The sequence below is a fragment of the Corvus kubaryi genome, unplaced genomic scaffold, assembly GCF_017639235.1.
Source record: "Corvus kubaryi isolate FWS band 111438036 unplaced genomic scaffold, C.kubaryi_AGA036_p1.0 split3-73, whole genome shotgun sequence".
NCBI lineage: Eukaryota > Metazoa > Chordata > Aves > Passeriformes > Corvidae > Corvus > Corvus kubaryi.
This window is the reverse complement of record NW_024582091.1, coordinates 27,491,318-27,511,133: the sequence shown is the minus strand read 5'-3', so window position 1 is coordinate 27,511,133 and position 19,816 is coordinate 27,491,318. Positions and strand designations below refer to the sequence as shown.

The 19,816-nt window shown below is 37.5% G+C and overlaps 1 long non-coding RNA gene across 2 annotated transcripts in view; it reads right to left on the bottom strand.

Moving 5' to 3' along the window:
* The window catches only part of LOC121659169, a 40,777-nt gene extending 25,216 nt beyond the window's left edge, over nt 1-15,561 (bottom strand). The window contains exons 1-4 of one of the 2 annotated variants that reach the window (XR_006014194.1): nt 15,448-15,561; nt 2,694-2,786; nt 1,283-1,413; nt 54-987 (exon numbers count right to left, since the gene is read on the bottom strand). This is a non-coding gene — a long non-coding RNA (uncharacterized LOC121659169). Of the gene's footprint in view, nt 1-53; nt 988-1,282; nt 1,414-2,693; nt 2,787-15,447 lie in introns of those variants that run through there. The other variant, XR_006014193.1, reaches the window with a different exon arrangement.
* Nucleotides 15,562-19,816: the final 4,255 nt, after the last annotated feature.

Here is a 19,816-nt window from a genome sequence, read left to right as displayed (position 1 = left end):
CTTTTTTCTTTAGCTGTGCACATTTTTTGAGCTGACTATCTAAAAAGAGCAAAACAAATGACAATTCTATTGAAAATACAAAGAGTTCTTAGTAAAACAGTGTTATGTTGTAGCAAACATAATTTTTGACAATCATGCTATATAATAGAATCCCAGGGATTAAGAAAAATATCAGAAAGATGATAAAAGAAATTAAATATGTTTGTGCACTTAACTAATTAAATTTAATTAAAAGGAAACATTAATACCCTCAAGACAAAAAAACTTTTAGATCTTTCACATAAACCAAAGATATTTGTAGTCCCCTCTAGTTCAGTTAAAGGCTAATGTCTTTTAAATCCTCACTCTTGTCCTTTTTTTACTGAGGCAGTAAAATCTGATTATTAACAAAGGTGATGGAGTGCTTTGGCAACCAGCTGCTGTAGCTCTGTGTCAAGTAGAAAAGGAACTGACTGAAAAGGCTCTGAGGAATACAAGAAGAAACTCGTGCTAGCATGAACACCTGACAATATTCAAAGTACTTCTCAGAAGACAGATGGTTAAGGGAAATACTGCACCATAGTCATGTAACAACAAAGAGGAGACCTAATAAGAAAATGTCTGGAGTCATCCATATGGGTGGAGAAAATGAACTGCATTCAAATGGAAATATGGGGAGCAAGTAGTTTTCCAACAAAAAACCTAACTGGAGCTAACGCAGCTGGAGTCAGCTGAGCTCTCCCGAGGAGAGAGAAGAATGAATCCCCTTCGTGAGGAGGGGCAAAACCTAAGAGTTCAGGCGAAGGTTATGGCAACTCCTGGACACAGCATCTCAGGATGCAGCCTGTGTTTGAGAAGTGTGCAGCTCAGCATGGGACACTGAGATGCAAAAGATTCTGCCCTGCACTGCTCTGGTCGTCAGCTGACCAAGCAAACTCACCCTGCCTTTCATCGTATGGAGCTCTCCAGGACTGGATCCCGCAGGCTTTCATATTGGCTCTGGGTAAACTGAAAGCAGACAAAGGCTTTATCTAAGGACTACACCGACCGACACTTTGCCCCTTTGGGCTTGCCTCCTACTCCTCTGCCACAGTGGTCCTCTCCCTCTTGAGTCTGAGGGGATGACAGTGGCAGAAAGGAAAATAAGGGCATGTTAGACACCTGGTGACAGTATCAACCCCACAGCACGAGTGGAGGGAGGAGAACAAGCTGTGAGATAATCTCCCTTTGGTAAGCCACAGCAGAAACAAGAACCTCTAACAGAGGATACTGCATGCTTTGTTTCTGTGGTAGAGTAACTTACAGGTATTGTAAATGACAAGATTCCTTTGCTCCAAAATGAGGTCTCAATTCCCCCTCTACACGACCCAGACTGATGGGCTTGAAGGAGAAGACAAAATTTCCTCTAGCTCACTGATCCTCTGAGAGTTCTACCTGCCAAGGAATGAGAAAATCCAGTTATTCTTTCATAGGAATCTGCACCATTATGTTGTTTTGATATGAAACAGGTTGTAAGTATGCAAGGCTGCCAAATTTACTACAGAAATACTCTTGATTTTTCTCAATGGAGACACTTTCCTAAATGGGAACCCTGCAATTACTATGATACGAGCAGAAACAATCAAATTCTGCTGTGGTTGCACATCACAAAATGTCACTGCAGTGGCAAAAACCATTGCAATGTAAGTAATTATTAATTTTCATCATTGCATTGGCTTCAATAGTCTGTATGTTACATTACATTTGCACAAATATTGCCAGAAAATTTAAATTTTAATCAACGTCAAAGTACTATTTTCTTTTGTCTCTGTAATTTTTGGAGCACAGAGGTTGCTAATTCACACTGTTGTGCATCTCTTTTGATAGCAGAGAGGCTCATTCATGCCACTGTCTTGTCGTGAATTTAAATTTAGATTGCTTATATGTATTCGTATTTTCAATTTATATTATTAGATCCACTCCTGCTCTATTCTTTGCTCATTAGGGACCTCTGAACACCAGCTCGAGGAAGTTCTGCTAAATGAATCTCATGTCCTTTGCAAGAGCTCTGTGAATGACATGTGTAATTATTGACAATTAACAAGATGCTAATTATACCTTCAAATTATAATCCCACTGAGCAAAATAAAAATCCTTTATGGAAGAAAAAATTGTTAAAGGAACAACATTATATTAAACCAAATGACAAAAAGTTTGGCAACTTCCAATGGTATAAATCAAACAAACTGCTGAACACATCGTGCAGCTTGCCAGAATGGCTCTCTGCCAATTAGCTTTTCCTTGCATATTCTATAAGCTGGGGGAGGGGAGTGGGGAGAAAGTGAAGGAGGAAGAGAATTTAACTGGTGTGTCACTGCTCTGTCAGTAACAAGATGTCAGAAAAGCTGTAACTATTTAAACTTTGCAGTGTGTGTTGTCTTACAGTTCCATCAAATTGACAGAAGAGGTTTGTCTGAAAGGTTTGAAGCTACAGCCACTTTAGTAAATCCTACATTTGCAAGAAAAGCAGCAAGAAAAAGCTTCTCTGTGAACACATCTTGGATCCAGTCTTGTAAATGCACACAATGCATTTGGTTTTTTGTTTTTTTTCAGCAGTTGGCATAGGCAGTTTGGGTCTTTATCTGCACTGAAAGATAGAAAATTTTGCAAAAGTAATGCAGCTAGAATTAAAACTCTACATTCACATGCTCCAAATTTTCATTAGTTATGTTTACCTCTGGTACAATTTAGCCTAAGTCTTGTTCTTCAGTCATCCTGATTCAAGGCAGTCCTCAAGACTTGCTCAGTTCTGGTATCAGACTAAAGTGCTTACAGAATAGAAAAAAAAAGTGTCCAATCTCTTGAAAACTAAAAAAATAAAAAACCCAAAGCAACCAACCAAAATAACACCCCCCCAAAAAAAACCCCAACAATGATTTTCTCTTAAAAAAAGAGTATCTCTACCACAGGGTAAAACACAGATTTCAGGTGCAGTTACAATTCTCTAAGATGCCTGGGTTTTGTAATACTTTTATGGTAAAAGATGTGATGTAACTTAAGAAGAAAAAAATTGACTTACAGAGTTTTCCCAACAGGGTAGAATTATCAGTGGTCTGCCCTGCAAGCATGACTGCAATTTTGGGCAATAAATGTCAGAGAGGGACAGGACAGATTTTTGCTGTCTATATTATTGTTCTTCTGCAAACACACAGTGGGGCACAGTTTGGGTTTTGTGGGTTTTCTTGTTTTGCTTTATTTTCCTATTGACAAACTCCAAAAAGCAGGAATTGCTTTCAGTCACTCACTGAGGTGTATGAGGTGCTCTGGTTGGCCATAGTAGTGGTTGGGATACATGCCATGAGGCTTCTGGAACTGTTTTCAGGTAATGAAGAGTGATCTGCAAACACTCCAAGTGAACCCTTTGCAAGCATCTGACAGGCTGGAATTCACACACAGCTGATTTGCCAGCCTCCACAAAAAGGCTCATTAAAAAGTAGATTTGTTTCCAACAAGTATCCGATCCAACTGAAATTTTGAAATTCAGAAATCCTTGAAAGTTTTTAACTCTATTCTTCTTTTTACTAGGAGGAGTTTCCAAGCCAATGCCTAATTTTTTTAGCTATTAAAGAAAAATCTGCCTCCTTTTCTACTGTGTAAAAAGTTGCAGCAAGATTTTTGTTTCTTAAGTGAAAGTAGAAACTACTCAGAAATTACTTCAGAAGACATGCCATCAGGAAAGCAATGGGAAATTGGATGACAGCATTTGTCATAGTCCATCTGTACTTAACTTTTTATAACCTATCTTATCTAAACATGGGAAGGGAAGACATTGTTTAATTTAGGCCTCATACTACAACCATTTAATAGTCATTAATTACTTTCTTCTCTATGAGAACATGGGGAAAAGCAGACTCATAATTAATCTAGATTTAAATATCCAAGAAAAAAGACATCCTGATCTGCCAGGGCTGTATGCAGCACAGAAAAAAAGAATCCTGTTTCCCCGCAATCTTCCACTGGAAACTGAAGGGGCTGATGATGGATGGCTGGCAACCAGACTCTTTTCTGTACCACCCCACACAGGTACTTCTCTAAGACATCTTCAGTGTCTTAAATCACTGTATACATCAATGTAGCTTTCCAAAACATACTTAACTCTTCTGCTTTACTTATCTTTGTTTATTTTGTTTGTTTGTTCTTAGATGATCAGTCTATTCTTAAGTGGTATGCCTGGATTGACAATGTAGAATACTGTGTTGCTACTGCTTGACAGCCCTGTACACTTTGAGTTTTCCAGTCCGAGATTCTGGGTTTTTTTTTTTTCCTCCAAATCCTATAGCCTACTTGATTTTTGATAAGAGAAAGAAGTATCCTAGGTTCACTTGTGAGAATATGCCTCTAAACATTCGAGAAAGAGCAAATGCTCCTGCATCCTCTTGGTAGATAGAGAATGATTTTGCCTTTTAGACAGAACTGGTCAGTGTATGAAGATTCTGAGTTGTTTTTGCAAAGAAAAAATACTTTCCAGAAAGTTAAGTATTCCCAGATTGCCTGACAGCAAGCAAGTGCTGTGAGCTCCTTAATCTCTTCTTCAGGAATTACCTGAGGAAGACCTAACAAAACCAGGACATTTAGAGTAGTACATTCCATACACAGAAAGTCTGAAAGCTTTAAATAATCTTTCCAAAAGAGAAGGAGGAGGCAAAGGAAAGTAAAAAATATGAATGAGTTAAAACATCAACAGAAAAATTACTAACATGAATTTTTAAACAGTTACTCAAATGAAACGAAATAAGTTTCTTCATAAGTTCTATTTGCAGAAAAAGGAAGCACACATTTTTTTCCCCCCCTAAAAGGGAAATAAAACTGATTTAAGAGCATAAAAAAACTTATTTGATTAATTTAAGGAACTCCAGAAGAACAAGAAGGAAGAATGAAAATATAGTTACATATAATATAATATAATATAATATAATAATTGGGCAAGACATAAATCAAATTAAAATATTAGGCAGAAAATTTAAGAAAATAAATTAGACATCATCCTGCTGAAAAACAACAAAAAAGTCTCCCACTTCAACACATTCCATTGATTAACAGAATAAAAATTTTATTACCAGGAAGATTCATAGAAATAATGTGAAGTAATAGCATGAACTGACACAGCTCTGCTTATACTACATAAAACCACAGGCTACAATGCAACAAAGAACTTAAATATGTGTTGTGCAGCTTCCTATAATGATGTGTGGTGAGTTGGACGCATTTTCCTCCCTAACTTCTTGTTCTATTAGTAACTTCTACTTTACTAATCTACCAATAGATTTTCTCATAGCTTTATTACTGGTCCTACTATGAACAGCCGCCTTTTCTAAAATATTTGTGTATTTAACCATCTAGTGAAGAATCAGTAAGGAAATTTAAGGATTTATTTTTTCCAGAAGAAAGAGTACTAAAGTAAGCCACCCTGGTCAAGCTAATGTTATAAATAAAAGGATGAGTATAGGAGACAAGAAAACACTTTTACAGAGCCTGCCTAAATAGGGCAGTAAAGGAGCTATGTCAGATTTCCATCTGGAAAGCGTCTTTGCAGAAAGGGTCTGGGGGTTCTGTCAGTCCCTGAGGTGATCACTTGACAGTAGTGCAGTCTCATGGCAAACAGCCTCCTGGGCTGTGCTAGGTGCAGCCTTGCCAGCAGGTGAGGCAGGTATTCCTTCCCTTCTGCTCAGCACTGGTGAGACTCACCTGGAGCACTGGGCCCAGGTCTGGGCTTCCCAGTACAACAGAGGCATGGACATACAGAAGAGAGCTCAGCAAAGGGCCACTGCAGTCATGGAAGGACTGAAGCATCTCTCCTGCGAGGAAAGGCTGAGAAAACAGGGACTATTCATCCTGGAGAAGAGCCAGTGCAGGAAGGACCTCATGATGGAGTGATAGTGGGGAGTAAAGAGCAAAGAACCAGACTCCTCTTAGTGGCACCCATTGATGGGACAAGAGACAATGGGCATAAATTAAAGTACAGGAGTATTTTTATTATTTTTAACTAAAAGTCTGGTCAAATACTGGAAGAGGTTGCCAAAAGAAATTTCGGAGCCCCCATCCTACGACATAGTAAAAATCTGTCTGGACATGGTTATGAGCAACTTGCTCTAGGTGACCTTGCTTGAAGAGAAGGATTGGATTAGATGATCTCCAGGACTGCCTTCCTACATCAGCCATGCTGTGATTCTGTGATTGTGAGTTGAAAATGAGAGAGACTTAAAGAGGACAAAGTCCTACTAGGTCAGTCTGTCTTTGCATGTGTATGTAGGTAAGTTTACCTAAGGGGTAATCAACTGTAAAGGACTTTAACAAGTTTCTTGCTTCTGTGGAGCCTTTCCATTTACAGAACTGTGAGCTAACAAACTAGAAATTAATTCAGCCATATTTCATAAGTCTGAAAAACCAGATACCTGCATGTGGTGGGTTGGGTAGATTGAATTTCTTTTCAGATATTGTAATCACAAACTATCATGAAAACTAATAGCATGCTATTGTTAATCTTGAAAAGACACAAGCAGCAGGAGAAAGGAAAAAAAAGAAACAAGAAAACATAGACTCATGGTGAATCCAAAAGGGCAGATGAGTGATAGAAAGAATCATACCACTCTTTTTTGGCTAACAGTAACCCTTTATACTCATTTGAAAAAGGCTGGAGAAAGCATAGGTTTGTGATACTTCAAAGTCCATACAGATGACTAATCCACCTATCTCCCTTATCAAGACAGAAAAATAGGTGCACCCTCTTTAATGCCAGCTTGCAAGCACTGTATGCAAACAAGGAAAGCTTTATTTATGAAAGGGTGATATAGTCATAATTTAAGATAACCAGGTCTAATCCAGTAATTTTAGAAGCAATCTTTCTAACCTTTCTTCATCACTGTCAGAACCTATCTTCAAAACAGTTCTTTCACTGCATCTTATTACCTGCCCAGTGAACATCTTTCACCAGCAGGAGAAGGACAAGGACATTTGGGTTTATCTTCAGTGTGGCTGATGTGAAACTGTTTGGTGAACCAGACTCACCAGACTCTACTCCATTCTCATCTATGATGTATCTAATTGGACATTTCTTTATTTTATCTGTTCTGTTTCTCACCATAAAACGGTACATTTGCAGTCATTTTGAGTAATTATTGACTGCTCTTTCCTCGTTTGTGGAAACTCAGTTCTTCCTACTTAACAGTAGCTCCTGAGGTTACATGCTAGGAACACTGGTTGGCAGCTTATGCAAAGTAAGCTGTCTGGCATCCCACTTCTCATTTGCAGCAGACAGCTTCGCCTTCTCTGGTTTGATCTGGAGTTTGGGGAATGCTTGGCTGGAATTTGCTCCAGCTCCTCCCTGCAATCTTGCAGAAGGATTAAGTATGTCATTCTCTTAGGCTCATTTCTGTAAACACTTATGCATCTGTTTAACACTTGTGAGCAGCTCCACTGAGACCCACAAGTAAAGTCAAAGCGACAGAGGATCAGGGTGTGATTTAGAAGAGGAGTGTATAAAATGCCTGTTTGGATCCCTCTCTAATCTAGCAGGGATAGATGTTGATTCACGCTTCTTCTGAGTGGTCTTGTGAATTCCTCTCCCCCTTCCAGCAATTTAGGTGCTAAATTAAATACAGAATTTTTTCCTCTTTTACACTCAGAGCTATATTAGCTATACTAGCTTGCATAAACAACTAATTAAGATAACTGAACTCAGTAGCTAACTTTTCTATATAGGGAAGTAACTGGCAAATTCAAAATAGAAAGAGAGAGATCCTAATTTTCTAGTTTTTGAATGAATATTTCACCCTCAGACAAAGGAATGGTTCAGTGGAAAAAAAACCAGACTACTTACTCAGTCATATGAACTTCTGCAGTGACTGCTGTGTAATCTAGTGCTAGCTGAACCAGGAAAATGTGTTGACCACTAAGAATCAGATATCAATTATTTCTATATGCAAGCACCACATGTAACATTCCTCTGTGTCGGTGTCTTTTTTGTCTCCCTTTGCAAACAGTATTTCTCCTGACTGCTTATTCATTTCCACATGCACACACAGACCCACACATATTTTTCCACTAGCCAGACCTGCTTGAACATCTAGTTCAGCAGTGCCATCTTCATCTCGCAGCACTCACTGTGAAGCCTTCACCAGGGGACTATTCTGGCGTGATATTTAACTCGCACAGAATCAACAGAGAGTACAGAAAGAAATGCAAGGTGCAGTAGCATAACAAAGAAATGTCATGTTATCTCCAAACATAAAAGAAATTCTAAATCTGCTAGTGCCTGAAGAGCTGAATTCAGTAAAAAAAAGTGAATAAAAAGTGGGAAAATAGTAATACATAGAGATTTTGTAAAGAATAACAAGGAAGATTAAGGGAAATACTTTGACAATAGGAAAATACATAAATAACATAGGTAAGGGTAACATATTTCTTAGCATATGAGTAATATCATATAGCGCCAAAGCTACTGGCATAATTTAAATTATTTCTGAAATGTCCAAGGTGATCAAGGAAGCTGAATATACTGGAATACTGAAAAAATAGAAGCAGACTGTTAAATAAACTTTGTAATGTACATATACACTCACAGTCTCATCTGTTCTACTTAAAAACATCCTTTCATCTCTAACAAGAAATACCTATGTAGTTTCTCAAATTTCTCAAAATGCTATTCAAAGACACCCACTTTGATGTTTGCCCTAGCCAAGTGAAGACAGCTAATAACTTAGCCACCAGAAAGATAAACATGAGGTCAGAACAAAGAGTGTACATTTTTTTAAAGGAAATGGATATGAGGCTTGCACAAGGTTATATGCTGAAATTAAAGGCTTTTTATTATCAAGTTGAGGGAGCTGAAAATAGCTATGGGTACTGTAATGTTTAGGTGGTAAGATGTGTAAACTGAGGTTGGTTAATGCTGGCTCCACAAGTGGTTTCCTTGACTTGAAATGATTGTGCTGATGGGAAGTACACTTGAGCAACCTAACTGTAAATGCATCATTTTGGGGGACTTGGGGGTTTCTTTAGGTTATTTTTCCTTCTTTTAAGTTTGGAGAAAGTATTTCTCTTGTCACAATTTTTAAGTTCCTGCTTTCTACACGAAGTCTTCCTGTACACCCACTGTGCTCCTTCCCCTTCTACTCGAAGTTATATCCCTTTCCCCTCTGCCTTGAGCAGTTTCCTTTCCTCATAAACTGCTCCTCAGACACCATCCCTCCCTATTGTCCTGCTTCATCTTTCTCTGAATAACTTCTATCCACTAAAAATATGCAGAGCTCTGCGTGGTCTTTCCTTGCTGTCTCTATTCCACCACTGCAGATTTCACAAAATGCAGAATTACAGGTAGAATTTGAGTATTAGAGAACCACAGGCTGAGAGAGAAAGAAGCCTGCAAAAGAGAGTAGCAGTGTGAAAAGTGGAAGGTGGTAATGGGAGCAGATGTTAGCCTGTAGGAAACTTTAAGGCTGTAGAAAAGGTTTCTTCTGTGGGCAAAATACTCCTACCACAACCCAGTTATCAAAAATAATTTCTTCAAGAAATAGGAAAAAAATAAATTATTCCTGAATACTTAATTCCTCTACAACACCATCCACTTGAGGGCACGATCTAGGATGAAGAAAGATTAGGCATCTTTTATTAGAACACTGACCACAAACCACCCTTTCCAGCTTTCAAACCTTCAAAGAGTTCTAATATTTTACTCATCAAAGTGATTTCCAAACTATACTTTAGTGCACTTATTTCAGCTACAGTCAATCCTAGTAACCTCACCCTGCCAAGGATTAATACTCAATTACTTACATATTGTTTACATTGATAAAATGCCTGTTACTGTATTTCCTCAATAAACAAAATAAAAAATGGCTTTTGGGAGGTTGCCTTAGTCTGTCAAGTCAATATAAATGTGGGATATTTTAAGGCTGTTTATACTTGATATCATCTTTGCTTTTAGAGATCTGTCTTAGTTCTATTTTTGAGTGAGGTTTACACTATAATCCTAAGTACTTTAAAAACATGCTACTGGAAGTTATCTGGCAGCTTGTACAACATAATCTACTATTAAAATATAATATAATTTGCCATTTAGAATAACATGTTTTCTTAGCAAAATGTCTCAAGAATGCTTATTCTCATTATTTCAAACATATAAAGTTATTATAGGAGTTTAGAGGCTTAACCAGTTCTTGCTGAGTCAAACATTTCTGGAAAGGAGGCTGATCCTGAAAACACATCCAATGTTTAAGCAGAGCTGCACCAGCAGGTACCTTCATAATTAAACCTCTTGATTCTTTAATCAGTATTCCTGTCAATCTCTGAAAACTCTTCTGTCACCATAAAAAATAGAAAAACAGGCAAATGTTTAAAGATAGTTTTTCTTGAAGTGCAAAATAGGGCTATGATAAACCTGATTTAAAGTTGAATGCTACCAGCCTCATGGAATGTGAGGTGGGGAAGTCTACAATGTATTATTATCTTTGCTTTAGGACAGAAACATTTACAGAAATAGGTCAATATGATAAAAAACATGCTGTGATCCTCCCATAGAAACAGTCCACTCTGAAACATAAAAGAAAATAAAACAAGGTACCTGCTTTGTGCTCTGTACACACACACCCCATTTATAAGCCAGAACATTCTGGCTGAATTTTAGACATGAGCATTACAGCTGTCCTGATTATTTCTTTTTTTTTTGCTTTCTATAAGGAGAACATGTTCTAGCCTCAGTGCTTCCACAACACCTTTGATCAAAGATTTATACATGCAAAGAGAGCAAGAAATTAGAATTATTTCTGTTTGAGACCTTGGGGATATGCGACTGGAGAGGACATTTACATTCCAAGCCAAACACACCCAAACGCTGGTCAAGTTAGATGTACTTTGAATTCCACAAAACAGCCTGTTCAGCAATAAGTGGAGCAAAAAAGAGTGTCTCTGATGTAATTTGATATTGTTACTAAATACAGGCCCCCTCTCTGTGCTTAAGCACTGTTGATATTGTGACATGAATTGACAAAAGCCAGAAAATTCAGCATTACACTGACACTTCATACTTCGTTCATGGCTTTGTGAAGAAGAAAAGGGGAAATAGATACCACAGCATGAACTGAAGACAATATCAATCAGCCCAAGTACTGAGTTTTCTGGCTCTTGGTCAGTTTGCATCACAAACATAATGTTATTTAAACACAAGCTTCACTGTAGTTTGACTTGAGGGAAAGAAGACGTTATGAAACAAACATGTTCACATTGCCTGTAAGACTGAAATAATTTTGAAATCTGTTTCTACAAATACAAAATTAAGTCATTTAAAAAGAATGCTCATTTTCCAGTTCCACCCCCAAATAAATTAATTTGTTATTCAAATACTACTTTCTAGGTTTGCTTCTTATGCTCCCTTATTGTATAACAGGCAATTAAACATTTTGGTACAGGGTCAAAGCTCTCTATATTTACATTATTTGTCAGTTTATGATCATTCCTGTGGACATGATATAGTTCATTTATAAAAATATTAGTTAGTTCTTGGCTTAATTGATTGTATTGATTGTATCTATTGTACTAATCCAGCTGTCTCATGTGCATATTAAGCCATAGAGAAGATGTGTACTATTAAAAGTAAACTAACTTGCTCATTCCCATTCTGTTACTCAACCAGCCCCCCCCCTTCCAAATTCCTAGACATGTTACTTTAGGCTATAAATGAAATATGTGTAGTAAGCATGCATTTTATTTAGCTGTATGGGAAAAACTCATATCTCACATAACCTAAATGATGTTTTAACACATCCCAGATTTAAAAAACCCCAAGAAATTACTTTCGCCCCTTTTATGAATATCAGCTAGAAAGTTACCTAGTTTGTAACCTAAATACACTGTGCACAAATTTAAGAACTTCTTTCTGTCTCCCTAGCCAAGCCTCTGAGTGATACTACCATACATCCCTGCTCTATTTCTCTTCCCACAGTTGATTACCTGGGCCTTTACTAGATTAGAGGGGCAGGTGAAAGACTTGACCTCTGCTTTTGGCCTCACTCATACACCCTCATGTTCAGGCACAATTAGCACTCTGCCAGACACACCTATGCACCATTTGGGCAACAGAGGGGCCTGAGATCATTCCCAGTGGGCATTTTTGGAGGGGACCACCCATTTTTTTGACAGAGAAGAATTCAACTTATACATGCCAACAATATTGTGAAATTTGGCTTAAAGACAGAAAGGTGCATTTCACTTTGTAGTACAGATGTAACTTAACCTATATATGATCTCTCCATATAATATTCTCTTTGTCCCAAACACCACACATGAAAAGGAAGGAAAGTATCATGGGTAATTTTCTGTGTTATCTCATTACAGAATTAATATACTCTAATCTCTCTCTCTGGTTCCATGAGTCTACATATTTGAATAAATAGATAGGTTATATAGCTTCTGTAATATGATAATGGAGAAAATCACCTCAGGTTGGCCTCAGGAAGGCACTTTGAGACATCATCTGGCTCAAGGCAAGCTAACTTTGAAGCTACATCTTTCTCCTTGGGATGCTGCTATGATACTGTCTTTATTTATGGATTTAAAAAAGAAAGTATTTTATTCTGATTTAAAATATCCAAACAAAGTTCACTACCGAGTAAATGTTACATGATGAATCCTTTTACATCAGGATGGACTAATTACTTCAAAGCAAGTATGTGCCTGAAACTCTAAGTTAGGGAGAGAGGTACAAAACCATCCAGCTCATAGACGGGCTCTTAGAAGGGCCAGAAAAGCCCTCTGGGCCTGAATTTCCTTAGTGTAAAAATGTTCTGTCTGTGTTTTCCAAAAAAGCACTTTTCCTCAAGATGAAAAAGCATGGTAGGGGAGCAATATCTGAGGGAGTCACGTGAGGTGTGTTCCTTCATGCAGGCAGGACACAAGGTACTCTGAGGAAGAATACTTACAGGAGCTGTTCTTGGCTGATACTGAAAAGGTGCAATTATCCCTCAAACTGTCTAACACTATTCAAAATTCCAACAGGACATTGATGTAAAATATAGAACTAATAATTTTTCCTCAAAATCAAATACATGTTCATGCAAGAAAATATGTATTTCAATGAGTAATGTGAATTTTGGTTCAAAAAGGTATTTTTCTCCTAAGGAAAAAAAAAAAATATTTTCCAACCAACAAAGGTGTTGAATACGGTGGAAAAAGTGTTTACCTAATGTAGCTTCTTGGTATAATACTGAGAAACACAATTCCTGACACCTTTTATTTACAGAAACAGGTGCCAAGAAGTTAATGAAATAATTGAAGACCCAGTTATACACAGATCATAAAATTAGAAAGATGTGAAAGACATTTAAATCACAATTTTCAAAGTGGAATGACAGCACACATCTGAAGATGCAGGGCACTGTAGGTACTGCTAAATGCAATTACATTCAAATTATGTCTTTTTGCTTTCTTATGCTGCCTCCAGCACACTAACAGTAGAATCTCTCACATGCTTTTGTTTTTTTATTTCCCACTTTGTCCCAAGAGAAACAGCTTGATCGGAATGTAGTCTGGGTATCTGTTGTTTCTTGTGAACAATTTATTGTTGAGCAATAAGGTTGAAAAAACTAGCTCTTAATTTGAATCAGAAAGAAGATTTGCAAGCACTTGTAGCTCTTAGAACTAGAGATTTCAAAGCCTATGAAAAGCCTGTGGAGACTTCACTGGCATCACAAAAATGTTCCAAATAATTCAGTGTATGTGTGTATGTGTGTGAGTGTGTCTGCCTGTGTACAAGTTGGGGCATGAAACAATTTCCCAGAGCCAAAAATATTGAAGTAGCCAGTTGTGAATAAGCAGCATTCTTAGAGGCTTCTGGTATGTGACTGAAACAATATTGGAGTGATGGGTTGTTGTCTGATGCTGCTGTTCTGCTTTTTTTGCGATATGGCTAGCTGAACTTCCAGAGGTAGAACCAAAATAAAACAAATGTCAAAAGTACAGATGTTGAGAATCAGTCTAACAGTCTGAGGACAATGGCCCTTCATGGCAGAGGACACTGGAGAAGAGTTTGGACCGGTATTATCCAGCTGTTCTTCATCCAGCTGCTGATTTGGTTGAATCAGTAAAATAGGAGTGACTGCATACTTACAGTAGAATTAAGTAACGCAAAGTGGCTTCTCTAGAGCTGCCTATTATCATGTTGACATTGGCTAAACATTCAGTGAGGCCAAAATGGGCCATATTTGATAGTCCTTAGGTGTTACACAATAGAAATTGGAACCAGCTGAAATACCTGCATTGCAGACTCTGTCCAGAAGCAATACTTTCCCAGCCATTCCAGCACTTACACAAAGAATAACAGTGATTAAGACTCCTGCCTTTTCTGGGAAATTAATTATGAAAAACTAATATGACCATTTTATCAAACTCACGAGATAGATCCTGGATGGTTGATGTGTTAAATTCATAAAGGACAAAGCTTTAAGTTTATAAATGTTTCACTGGGTAAATGCAAAACAATTCCAAATGTTTCTAGGAAATTCCTCATATTTCAATAATTTTCTTGATTATCTCACTTCTTTTATTTATTTAGCATAACACCATATAATTTATGGTCATGTTGGATTATATTTGGCAGCCATTTTCAGTGAAATTACATATTTTCTGATCATTAACAGATATTTTTTCCTGCACACCTAGAGGAAAAAAAAAACAACCAATCAATTCATCCTGACAGTCTTTAGACAATTGAAAGTGAAAAGTTTAATCACATTGAGGCACAAAGGATCTCTCAACAGTCAGTGAAGATTTTCCCATTTCTAGATTCAGGCAGGCTCACCACAGTATATTTACAGCGGCCACAAAATCATTAAAATTATTAAATGATGGAAGAATTAGACTACTAATGAAACAGCTCCCATGAAAAGTTCTGCTGACTAGGAACTTTTCGCTCTGCAGAAAAGGGAGTAGATAAAGGAGAAGGAGGGTTTTGAACTGAATGGTCCTTAGAGCTATCCATTCTTGCCATGTAATGGAATTTTCTAGTCTCATGCTCAAAAGGCCCTCATCATTCTAGGGGTTTCAAATAAAAATTCAGCTGCCATTTAAACTAATGTTTTAAGCTAACTTAACCACCTTCTCCCACAACAAAATGGATGGAAAGTAAAAGGAGTTCATAAATTATGACTCTAGGAAAAATCTCCTCCCAGACTCAGAATAAAAATATAACACTGCATTAAAAAGATGGAAAAAATTCTATAAGTATTCTAGTACATGATAATATTCTTCTGCTACCCCTGCTGCTGCCAGATTATGAATGGGTAAAGCAAACTTCAGCATGACGCATACCTTTGCCTCACTCGTTACAAAGTCGGAAACAGCAGGGAAAAACACGAGGAGAAAAAGAATTGTCTCCCATGCTTCAGTAAGAATAAGGAGAAGCCAAGTAATCTACAGGTAGATTTCCATTCAGCAAGGTACCTGAACATTAGCCATGGAGTTGCTCGTGTATTCCAAGCCAAGGTCTTGTAGCTCCTTGCTGCAACAAACCTCCTATCATCTGGAGTCTGTCTGGAGTTACTGTTCCTGCTGGTATATGGCTTCAATTCCTTCTTCAAAAATGAGAGGGAGAAACAAGTGGCTTCCGGTTGGATAAGTAACGGATCTATTCTGTCAGAAAGGCTGTCTCAGACCTCACAGACAGAGCCAGTCTGGGACATCTTGCAATCTTTCCTAGACACTATCCAAAATATATGGTGCCCTGTTTTTCAAATATTACACCATTTATCTGGTGCTTTCTGGAAACATATCAGACAGACACACAACATACCAAGATGATTGCTACAAAATAGAATATTCTTTATTCCTATCTAAATGAAAAATGATGGCAGCTCTTTCTTTGGAGTAAAATTAATGTTCACCAGCACAGCACATGAGGAAAGATCAAGTCATACTCAAATTACAAAGTGAGTGCAAACATAATGGGAGTTTGCATGAGGCGGAAAAAGGAGGATGGAGGTGATATTTGGCCAAAGTTTATATGAGCCTCACCATCAGTGTTAGACTGTCAAATTACAGGCATATGGAATTTTTCACCTTGTTATATGTTTCAATTGTCAAGGCAATTTTTGAGATTACTTTTGGGAATCCTGAGCAAGAAGCATGACATAGCATAGGAAAGAGAAATTTTCATGTATTATTAGTCTAACTACTAGTTTCTTTACCACATTTGATTCTCATTTTTATGTATTAAAAACCAATACATTAATGCTGGGAAGAATTCAGTTAAAATGTTAACAACTTTGTCTAATTAGGACACAATCAAATAAATAGGTTTAATTGCAGCTATTGATACCAAATACTTCATGCAAGTAGGACTTAGTAAAAGCCCTGTTATTAGTGAGTGCAACCATCACACAGTTCATTTTGGAAAAAATTCACAAGCCATCCAGCCTGTGGACAAACTCAGTAATGGAAAAAACCCTGTGTAAAAGCTCTGCAAATGCTTTCCCCTTATATGCAGTGTTTTTATTTCTTAGTGAAAGACATATCATACTGGAATTTTATCTTAACAAGTTATTTCTTACTCAGGACAAGAATAATAATTCTGTTCTTTAAAACAAATCAAGCTGTTGTGTTTAACTCTTGTGAACAAGAAATTAAAGGATGGTGCAGATCTTTCCCTGTGCTTAACTCAGGTGCATAAGTGGACGGCCTTGGTATCCTTAAACCTTTTTATGTTGTCAATGGAGAAAGAAAGAAGCTCCCACCAGGGAGTATTCAGAGCAAGTGTTAATTTTAGTGTTCTGAATTACTCCCTGGAAAAGACCCTTAGACAAATACAGAGAAGGTCACCAAGGGTGAGCAACGTTTTCTCTACAGGGAATGAGTAAATAAGCTCTTCAACACAGAGAGAACCAGCTAGGGCACGAATACAACACAGGCCCATAGAAACATAAAGGGCACTGAAAGCACTTCTTAGTCCTCTCTACTTTATAAGTTGGTGGACATCACATAGCAGCTGGCAAGTTCGAAGTACAGACAAAAAGGCAATTCCTTACCCTGTAGCTGGGGAGAAGTGGAACTCATTGTCATGAGGCATGAAGGCTGTGAGAAGTTTATATATATTAAAAAGTGGAGTGGACAAGCTGATGGTAGGGAATTACAGCGCAACTTGTGAGACTTCCTGCTATCTCTGTCTCAGGAAGTCCATAAATCAATCTACTGGCCCTTGGAGAATAATCCAGGACTAAAAAACTAACCTTCCTTTTCTCCTTCCCTTGCTACCTATGCCTGGTCATTGCTAAAACTGAGCAGCAGGATGAAGAATCTTCTGGTCAAATTCAGCTTGACTGCCCTGTTCCAACATATTACACTATGTCCTTCACAAATTAACTTCTTGGTATAGACAGGAGTATTAAAGGCCAAAAGTAGACTTCAGGGTAAATGCTCTGCATAGGAACAGCTAAAACTCTTGAACATCTGAAGATGGAGAATAACTGCAATAAACCTCTAATGCTAAAAGCTAAACCCTGAAATACTAAGGTGAATGCATTCAGTCACGCTTTCCTGACAGCAACCCCAGAGACAGACTGGTGTTCTCTTAGTGAGCTCTTTACTATTAATGGGGAAATATCTGACACCAGGTGCGTTTCAAACATCTCTTTGCTGAGTCAACATACACATGCTGGTTGATCTCTTCTGGAAGAACTGGGAGAGAGGACGGGATCATTTATCCCATCAGTCTCAATCCTGGCAAACACACAGATGGGAAGTATTTACTCTCTGGAAATTACTTCTCTTGAGCTTAAACCTGAGATGCCTAGAGAATAAGGGGACAGTTTGTGACTCTCAATTTTCCTGTATGTCCAGAAGCCAGGCTATGGTCTGGATCTAAGTTTAACACTGTCTTTTCTCAGATAAAGCCCAAACTTCTGAAGCCAGAATTTGTCAGAGTAAGAATAACAGTAAATAAAACATTTCACATATTTAGATTTAAAACTAGATTGAGGGTGAAATTTTGAAAAGTGAGTTTGCATATTTTTTTTCCTGAAAGGATAATGATAACATATTTTATTTCTCCTGAGGCACTTAATTGATAAAATAATCTCTGTTGTTTACTTTCTCTTTAGCAAATAGGTCACCGGTTTGAGACAGCTGGCAAGGCTGGATCACATCTTGAGCTCTCTAAGCGCTTTGCTACAACTTTGGCTAGTTAAGAGTCTATTGTGATTAATCTGAATTTAGGCACCTGTTTTCACAAATAACTACTGAAGTCCATCTCCAGCTGTGGTACCAGTTTCAGCTGCTTACAACTAAAAAGACATTTCTCCTAATTCTTAGAGAAATGGCAGCAATGATGATTTCTTGTCAACCATGTTGTTGTAGACTACATATTAGCACAATTTTTTCCATCTTAAAATTTTGGAATCTACGACTATTGTAAATTTCAAGATTTATTTTTGAGGCAAATGGATCCTGTAGTCAAGAGGAGAAAATACTCACTAATCCTCACCAACAAAATTATGGAAAAACAGGAATTCTTTTGGGTTAAATTTGGAAAAAAAGTACTTTCAAGAAATTACAATGTAGTTCTTTCTATAATCACCTATGCTTCAGAGAGATAAAATCTGATGCTAAAGAGACATTTACAAGACAGTGCATCTTAATTTAAAGTAGATGTCTAAGGTAGTTAAGATGATCCCTTCCAGGAGTGCTTGTATTTTTGTTGTGATTATGGGTGGAGCAGAGGTATTTTAAATTAGATTTATAACTTTTGGGTGGCTGAAATCAGGGGAATTCCAGTTAAATTTGCCTGTTGCATAGTTTCTTTTTTGGACTCTCTTCAGCTGCAATAGTAATAATAATAGTAATAGTGTCCCAAGGATTTCCTGAGCTCAGTGCTAAAGAAAAAGACACTGGATGCTTCCATGGACTTTTAGGAAAAAGTAAATGAGTGGCAGATGCTGAGGGCAGGGATAAGCAAGAATGGGCTTCTTGACGGTAAAAACAGCAGCATAACGTGCTGGAGAAACTATGACAGTGTTTCCATGGTTAGCTGTGGGCAGACAGTTCATCAAGGATGTTTAATTACCAACAAATTTATTTTATCTCTCAGAGTAGCAGGGACTGAGGAAGCTCTTTCAGCTGTAGAGTGTGTTTGGTTTTGCATTTCTGTAAAGTGTTAGGCTTTCCTTGCCACAGTCCCTAGAAGGGAATGTTCGCCTGTGCCCATTAATGTGTAAATCCACAACTGTTTTACTCTTAATTCACAATAAATTTTCAGTGAATACTGTGGGCATCCAGCAGCCATAAGCCAGTTAACACCTGGTGTGAGTGGTACATGACATGTCCCATATCATCTAACTGGGACAAAATTCTACCAATTTCAACCAAGGTGAACAGGCCACCTATACTTAACCTGGAAAAGGAACATATAGATACTATATGGGTTCTATAAATAACCCCCTTCATGTAAAATGTGTAACCTCACCATCATTTAATGTGAAATCCTTGTTAAAATAACAAAATGGTTGTTTCTACCTTCCAGTTTACTGGAGCTTTAAAGAACAGTTTGAAAAATATTGACATCAAGAAACAAGCTGAGAGCAAGTGATGCATGCATCTCTGTGTGTTTACCATATATATATATATATATATATATATATATACATATATATATAATGACACACTTTTGCTTTATGGCATTCTGCATTAAGAAAAAGTGTTAGCGGCATCGTTATACAATATAAGCCCTTTCTGGGACTCTCAGTATATATAAAAAAATTAAATTCTATAAAACCTTTGTTTTGGCCCAGTTCATTAATTTGTGGAATGATGTACTTCAAGA